The sequence below is a fragment of the Crocuta crocuta genome, unplaced genomic scaffold (assembly GCF_008692635.1).
Source record: "Crocuta crocuta isolate KB4526 unplaced genomic scaffold, BGI_CrCroc_1.0 scaffold50, whole genome shotgun sequence".
Taxonomy (NCBI): domain Eukaryota; kingdom Metazoa; phylum Chordata; class Mammalia; order Carnivora; family Hyaenidae; genus Crocuta; species Crocuta crocuta.
This window is the reverse complement of record NW_027527428.1, coordinates 5,298,163-5,305,474: the sequence shown is the minus strand read 5'-3', so window position 1 is coordinate 5,305,474 and position 7,312 is coordinate 5,298,163. Positions and strand designations below refer to the sequence as shown.

Here is a 7,312-nt window from a genome sequence, read left to right as displayed (position 1 = left end):
TGGGACCTCAGTGGGAGCTGTGGGTGGTATGGGGGGTGGGGGGGCTCCCTACCTGCACGGTGGCTGGGTTGCAAGGAGGTGAGTCTTTAGGACCTTCCTTGCCTCGGGCTCTGCTGCTTGAAGGGTCAGGAGGGCCTGCCCAGCTTCGGGGGAGGGGCCGCAGACCCACCACCCCCTGGAGGCGTGTCGAGGCTGCCCTGCCGAGGACCACGTTGTGGGGGGAGCAACGGTTGTGGGCGTCTTGGAAACCCTCATCAGCCACATCCCCTCCCCACCCCCCCAACAGACGTCTTCTCTGTTCTCACTGAGCCACTTCGGAGCCCATGCCCTGCACCAGCCTGGGGACTAAGGCCAGGGCACAGGCTGTGGATCCAGGGGAGTCTCAGCAGAGCCCCCCTGGAAAANTACCAGGGGCCATGCCGAGAGCCTGATGCCCGTTCAGTTGATTACTTCTCCCCACAACTCAATAGACTGGGCTGTTGTTCTCTGCCCTGTACAAAACCCAAGGTTGGTAACTTGCCCGGGCTCGCAAGGCCAGCAGAGGGCAGAGATGGAGTCAAAGGTCAGGTCCCTACGGCCCCGAGTCTACTGCTAACCAGTCCTCAGCAAAGTCAAGACTTCTGGTCTGTGGCTGAAGACAGCAATTGACTGTGGAGGAAGCACGGAGTCTGGTTGCACCAGCAGCCATTTTGTGACCATGAGGCAGTCTGATCTGAGAAAGAAGCAGGTGCCCGGAGGAGGGGAGAGCCTTGATCAAACACAACAATGCCTGGCCTCCCTGAGGATTCTTCGGCTGTGACAGCCACTAAATCTACTTTACCGTTTAAGACTGTAAGCGCGGTGCACAGCTCCTTATAATTGAGAGGATCTTAACCAATATGGGAGGCTATTATGGTATTTTTCCTGTTTCATTGCAGGGAGTGGCCTGTAGGTCAGTCTATGCAAGCAGACAACAAGGGGCTTAGGAGGAGGGATGAGGCCTCAGGCATCCCTGTCCCCAGTGCATGAACCCAGTGCAGAGAAAGTAACCACTTGGGAACAGGTGTAGCTATTCCTCCAGACGTTTCTTTTTTAAAAATTTTAATGTTTTATTTCTTTTTTTTAGTTTTTTTTTAATGTTTTATTTGTTTATAGGAGAGAGAGAGAGAGACAGCGTGAGCAGGAGAGGGTCAGAGAGAGAGAGGGAGACACAGAATCCGAAGACAGGCTCCAGGCTCCGAGCTGTCAGCACAGAGCCCGACACGGGGCTCGAACTCACGAACTGTGAGATCGTGACCTGAGCCGAAGTCGGATGTTCAACCGACTGAGCCACCCAGGTGCCCCTTTGCCTCTCATTTTTCAAAGCCGAAGTGCAGAAATTATGCCACAATGGAGTCCCTAGAAGAAAGAGAGCAAGTATGTGCGTCTCCCCCAGGGCTGCGGGAGGGGCCGCCTGCTGCTTTATCCATTATCAGCGCATCCCCGGTTGGGCCTCGGCAGGATTTCCTCCCACGCCCAGCCTGGGGGGGAGGGGGGGGCACGTTAAACAGCTTTGCGGAGCACCTGTAAAAGAAAGGCTCAAAAACAAGTGTGTTCTCAGAGTTTGTTGGACAAAAGCTTGCCCGGCCGGCTCCCTCCGCAGCCGGGGGTGTGGGCGCCCAAGGCCTGCGCTCCGGGCTCGCAGCCCCTCAGCCAGAACCAGCCGGTCGCGGGCCCGGCCTCAGGGCCGGCCCCAGGGGGGTGCACCCTTCTTCCCCCGCCTGGGAGACCCCGGCTCCTGTCCCCACACTGTTTGGCCTGCCAGCAAGAGAAAGCCTGTGCTCGACAGGTGTAGACAGGAATGGCTTGGAAGCGGGGAGCCCAGAAGCGGAGTCCCAGGGCGGGTCCATTCAGGGCCCGGCGAGGCCGCGCACGCCCAGCGCCCACGGACTGCGGTTTCCGTATTACTCAGTGGCATCTTCTCGCTGTCCTGAGGAGTGGACGCATCCCTTATAGGTCGCCTGTGCCTCTTTTCCGTCCCAGGGCACTTCCCCAGGAAGGGAAGGGGGGGGGATTGGGTCAGTTCTAGACATTTCTCCAGCTGTCGGGCGGTTGTGGCAGACAGGATGCTGGCCGCCTGGTAACTTTTCCTCGGAGGCGGTCACCCGATACAGATAAGTACAGACAAATGGTCGGTTGGAAATTCAAAGTCTAACTGAACGGCGCAGTGGCTACGTGTTTTCTAAGTCGATCAAATCATCTTTGCAAGGACGACTGCACAGGTTTTTGGCGAACTGGGTGTTTGAGACAGTCTGACCCAAAATAGAAGGCTGGCAGAGCGGGTCCCGGTGCCAGTGGCCAGGACTGAGGCCCGAGCAGGGCGGAGTGACCCGGATGGGACACGCAGGGGCGGCGCCCCGTGTGCTGGCGAAGGGCCGTTTCTTGCTCTGACGGTGGTCGTGAGCCGTGTTCACGTGGCAGGTCTGTGCTCTCCCCCGCGTGTGTATCGTGTTTCAGTGGCTGTGCTCTCTCTCTCTCCAGGGGACACGTGACGTTCGCTTTAAGGGGTGGCCCGGAGGCCCCCACCCCCAAGCAGCCGGAGCCTGTGGGGTGACCCGCGGGAGGGGGGGATGGCAGAGACTAGCACCTGTCATGACTTCCTGACAAGAGACCAGCAGAGGCTTTAAAAATATATTTTTTAACATTTATCCATTTTTTGAGAGCCAGAGAGAGACAGTATGAGTGGGGAAGGGGCAGAGGGGAAGGGGGAAGGGGAAGAGCCTGACACGGGGCTCAAACTCACGAACCGTGAGATCGTGACCTGAGCCGAAGTCAGATGCTTAACCGACGGAGCCCCCCGGGCGCCCCCAATGATCAGCAGAGGCTGCGGATCCGAGCCCCCAGCACAGGTGGGTGAGCTGCCCGCCTCGCGTGTGGCTCCGTGCGCATGGGGACGAGGGCCGTGGCGGGCCTGGCCGCGGTCCCCGAGCGTCCCGGGGAGGTGGGTTGTGCGGCCTCGGGTCGGAGAACGGCCGTGCTGTGTGCCCTCTTCCGGAACCCGGGCTGGCCCTGGGACTCTGCCTGTCCGAGGTCGCCACACCCTGCTCGGGCCTTGCGGCCAGCGCACCCACCTTAGGTAGATGCCTTCCTGTCCTGAGTCACCTGAGTGGTCAGGGCCGCCCATCCCTCGGGCCACAGTCACAGGGCACACGGCGGCCGCATCGTTTCACAACATCCGTGCGGAGGAGGACCCGGGGGGGGGGACCTCGGGCCTCAGGGCTCACAAGCCCACTGACCCCGGTGCTTCCTGCAGCCGTCGGCGGTTCGCGGCTCGGTCCCTGTCCTGCTCTGCGGGCGTGGCCGAGGGTTGTGAGGACTCAGGATCTCAGCAGCGTTGGGAGAATGGCCCAGACCCGGCCTCGTTCTTGCAGGCTGCCTGTTCCCCCCATAATCCCCCAAACAGGGGTGCCCTCATCCCCCCGCAGAGGGGAGGGGTGCTGTCACGCTAGAGGGGGGCACCCTCACGGGGACAAGATGATGTGTGCTGGGCGATGCTCAATCAGGGCCACTTGTCCTCTCTCGGGAATGTGGCTCAACAGGAAGACAAACCCACATGTACACTGTGGACTGCGCCTGAGTCGGGTGAGCGTCAACTTCGCCTCAGGTCGCGATCTCACGGTTCACGGGTTCGAGCCCCGCGTCGGGCTCTGTGCTGACAGGTCGGAGCCTGGAGCTGCTCCGGATTCTGTGTCTCCCTCGCCTTCTGCCCCTCCCCCACTTGCAGTCTGGCTCTCTCTCTCAAAAGTAAACGTTAAAAAATTAAAAATAANCCGTCCCCTCGGCCGTCCCCCCGCCCCGCCGTCTCCCCCACCCCCCGTCAGAGCCTGGCCGCCCTAATCGGCCCTGTGTCTGCAGGCTTACCTGTCAGATGGAGGGAATCATGCATACGTGGCTGTGCGTGGCCCGCTCCTTGCATGTGTTTGAGGCTCATCCCGTTGCAGCAGGTCAGTGATCCATTTTTTCCCGTGGCCACGTACGATTCCACTTTATAGACACCCACGCTCTTATCCAGTCATCACGTGATGGACGCTGTGGTTGTTTCCACCTCTGGGTGCCACGGGTCCGCCGTGCACACCGACGCCTTCCCAGGCACGAACTGAGGCACCGCCGCGCTCCCGTCCCCCAGCCCCCCCCACGTGCCGGGCTCCACCCTGCGCTCTGGCTCGCGCCTACGAGGGGCATCTCCCCCTACCACGCCGGGTGTGGCTCCTGCTGCTGTGTCCACGCTGTGGATGAGGACGCCGAGTCCAGAAGAGCAAGGAGACTGGCCAGGGCCCCGGGGGAAGGAGGACTCTGACACAGGTCTGCTGTGCAACAAAGTCCTCCTGGTATTTGGGATTTGGGCATTTAACCCTTGCCTGGGTGGGGCTTGTGCATGTATGGGTCTCCTCAGAGTCTACGCCTCGTCAGGAGAAGGACCACGTCTCCTGGGTCTTAGACCCACCATCGTGTCGGCCATTCCTTGCACGTGAGTTTACAGGGCTCCGTCTGTGGGGGCTTCTAGGCTTTTTGTCTGCCCAGCATCCTTTCCCTCACCCTCCTCCTGGCTACAGGATGGGCATGGGGGGGGGGTAGGGCTGGCCAGTCACGGCCCTTAACTCCACTGGCCATAGCGATTGGCTCAAGGATGGGCACAGGATCCAAGCCGGGCCAATCAGAGCCTTCCTTGGGTACTTTGCCATAGCAACGGCTGAGGCCACCTGCTTCCTCCTGGGGACTGGGAGCTCTGAGGACCATCAAGCCTGGAGGTACCACTGGACACTTCATCCTGCCTCCTGGGGACAGCCTGCCTCGGAAGGCCATGCGGATGTTAGAAACATTGCCGCAGGAAGCCACGTAATGACACGGAAAGATGTTCACGACACCTTCCTGGGTTTCAAGAAAGCAGGCAACAAAATAGAAGCTGCAACATCACTTGCTATCCGTGTGTTCCCGTATGTACGAACACACACACACACACACACACACACACACACTTTAAAAATGGATGCCAGACGCCCAAATGTTAGCAGGGTTTCTTCCTGATCCTATGACGTATTATATTTTTCTTTCTGTTCCTCTGAACTTGGAAGACTCTGCCTGTTGGAAGTTGCTACGGTTCTGTTTGTTGAAGCCAGAGGGTCTGCAGACCCCCTCAAGATCCTTTCCAGTGCATCCCTCCCCGGAAGTTTTAGGTTTGGCCTGAGCTGTGTCATTTTGGCCTCTTCAGGGCACTCGACTTTTCCAACAATCCCACTTTCTGCCTGGGGCCCGGGCCTTCCCCACCCTCGGCCTCTCTGCTCACCCCCCCCACCCCNTGGGTGCTGTGTTTTCATTCTCAGCTCACAAGGAACCTGCAGAAAATATTTTCTTTGGCAGCCAATTAGGGAGTAGCAGCCCCGGACATGCCTTTCAGGCGACGTCCGAGCCTCGCAGCTGCCCCGGGGCTGTGGCCACGGGCAAGGCCAGGCTGTGGGCCTCGTCCAGCGTGAGTAAGGTTCCCTCCCCCATCAGGTTCCGAGAGATCCCAAGGCCCCCGGCGCCCTCTGGCAGACAGACCTCCCCCGGGCCGGCGTCTGGCCTTCCAGAGGCCCACCCCTGAATGCCTTCTCCCATTGCCAATGGGTTCAAGGGCATGAGGGTCTCACAGGCAGGGAGTCAAGGGCCCCACGCCCCCCTCCCACCCTAGCATCTTCTTGTGCGGGCACTGCCTTCCCTTCCCTCTCGGAGGGGCTGTTCCCAGTCCCCTTCTGAGCAGGCCTGTCCTGCAGATGCGGGCCCCGTCCAGCCAGCTGGTGCTGGTGGCCGCGGCCATCAAGCCACGCGTGGGCAGCCGCCTGGCCCTGGCTGGCCGGGCACATTCACACCGAGAAGAACGGGACCCTAGGCAAGGATGAACTGGATGGCAGGCAGGTTGTGCCAGAGGAGCGGGGGGCAGGTGGGGGGCGGGGAAGCCCAGGCACCCAGGGGAGCAGGGGGAGGAGGGGGAAGAGCCCTGAGGGCTCTCGGGTCCTGATGCACAGCTGCACCTGTCAGGCTCACGACGTTCTCTACTTCCTTCCCATAAAGCCCACTTCAGTTGGACCACCTCACCTGGAGGTTTGTCCCTTAAAGCCCAAAGATCGAGACGGGTTACAGTCGGCGCACCTGTCCGCAGGTGGGCAGAGCCTTCCTCACCCGCCTCCAGGCGGAGGGAGTCCTCCTCCAGCCCCTCACACTGGCTGGCTGGGAAGCCCCTTCTGCCGCTCACCCTCAAGGGCCTCGAGCTCTTGAAGAAAGGGTTTACCTGGGTCTCTTCCAACCCTGGTGTCTGAGGAATGGGTTCAGGGCAGAGGCGCCTTCCAGGTTACGAGCAGAGGTCACCGGGCAGCCTCGTTCAGTGGCTGAGTTGGGCGTGTGGCTGGCGGAAAAGAAAAAGGCAGCAGGTTTGGGAGTGTGGCAGATTTGGGTCTGAATCCTGGGTCCGTCTATGCAGCCTGCCCTTTGTTGGCCCCTTCACACCAAGGGCACCCAGGACTCCCCGTGCCCCGGACACCTTTGTACCGGCTCCTCTGGACGGTGCCGCTGGGAGGGTCCCATTTCTCCAAACGAGGGAGCGGAGATGAGAGAGGTTGAGTGATCCTGCCCAAGCTTCTCAGCCGGCGATGGGAGAGAAACCTTGATTTTCTGACTCTGGGGAGCTGGTTTTGCCCTAAGAGAAGAAAAACAGTCTTGTGCTAACATAAACCCGCAGAAAATAAAGCTAACGTGCTTCTCGACACAGGGGAAGAGCAGCTAACCCTTCAAAATAAAACAACGCTCTTCCCGTATTTGCCAGGTAACGACACTGTCTGGGATTTGCTTCAGAAGAACCCGCAGGGGCCGGTGCTGATGAGCTGATGGCTCTGGAAGCTGGGAATGGGTGGCTCTCTCTCCATGCGAGCACGCTCGCGAGGCTTCCTAAGAAAATGTGTTTGTTAAAAGTAGCAAGAAGGACCACAGGCGGGGTGGGGGCGCTCCTGCAGGGGGTGTCCAGGTGCAGACAGGGAGCCCCGAGTCCCGCCAGGAAGGGAGCCCCCCCACGCCTCTCCCTGTGGACTCCCTTGTGGTCCAGGAACCCTCAGCCCTGAGTAATAAATGTGTTCTCTCGGCGCGACATGCGTTTCCAATCATTCTGCTCGGCAGTGAGTCACCGCCGACGGCTGCTGTCTGTCTGTCTCCCACCTCGTACCTTCACATCCGCCATGACGACAGCCCGGGCCCCGCTCCCACCCCAGGCCCTGCGGGGCCCCCGTGCCCTCCAACCTGGGTGACTTCACGCCGGTCCCCGCTTGCC

The 7,312-nt window shown here is 60.3% G+C and overlaps 1 long non-coding RNA gene across 1 annotated transcript in view; it reads right to left on the bottom strand.

Annotated features, from left to right (window-relative positions):
- Positions 1 to 5,989: 5,989 nt before the first annotated feature.
- The window catches only part of LOC144225701 (uncharacterized), a 1,533-nt gene continuing 210 nt past the window's right edge, over positions 5,990 to 7,312 (bottom strand). The window contains exons 2-3 of the long non-coding RNA XR_013333369.1: positions 6,533 to 6,688; positions 5,990 to 6,397 (exon numbers count right to left, since the gene is read on the bottom strand). This is a non-coding gene — a long non-coding RNA (uncharacterized LOC144225701). The remainder of the gene's footprint in view (positions 6,398 to 6,532; positions 6,689 to 7,312) is intronic.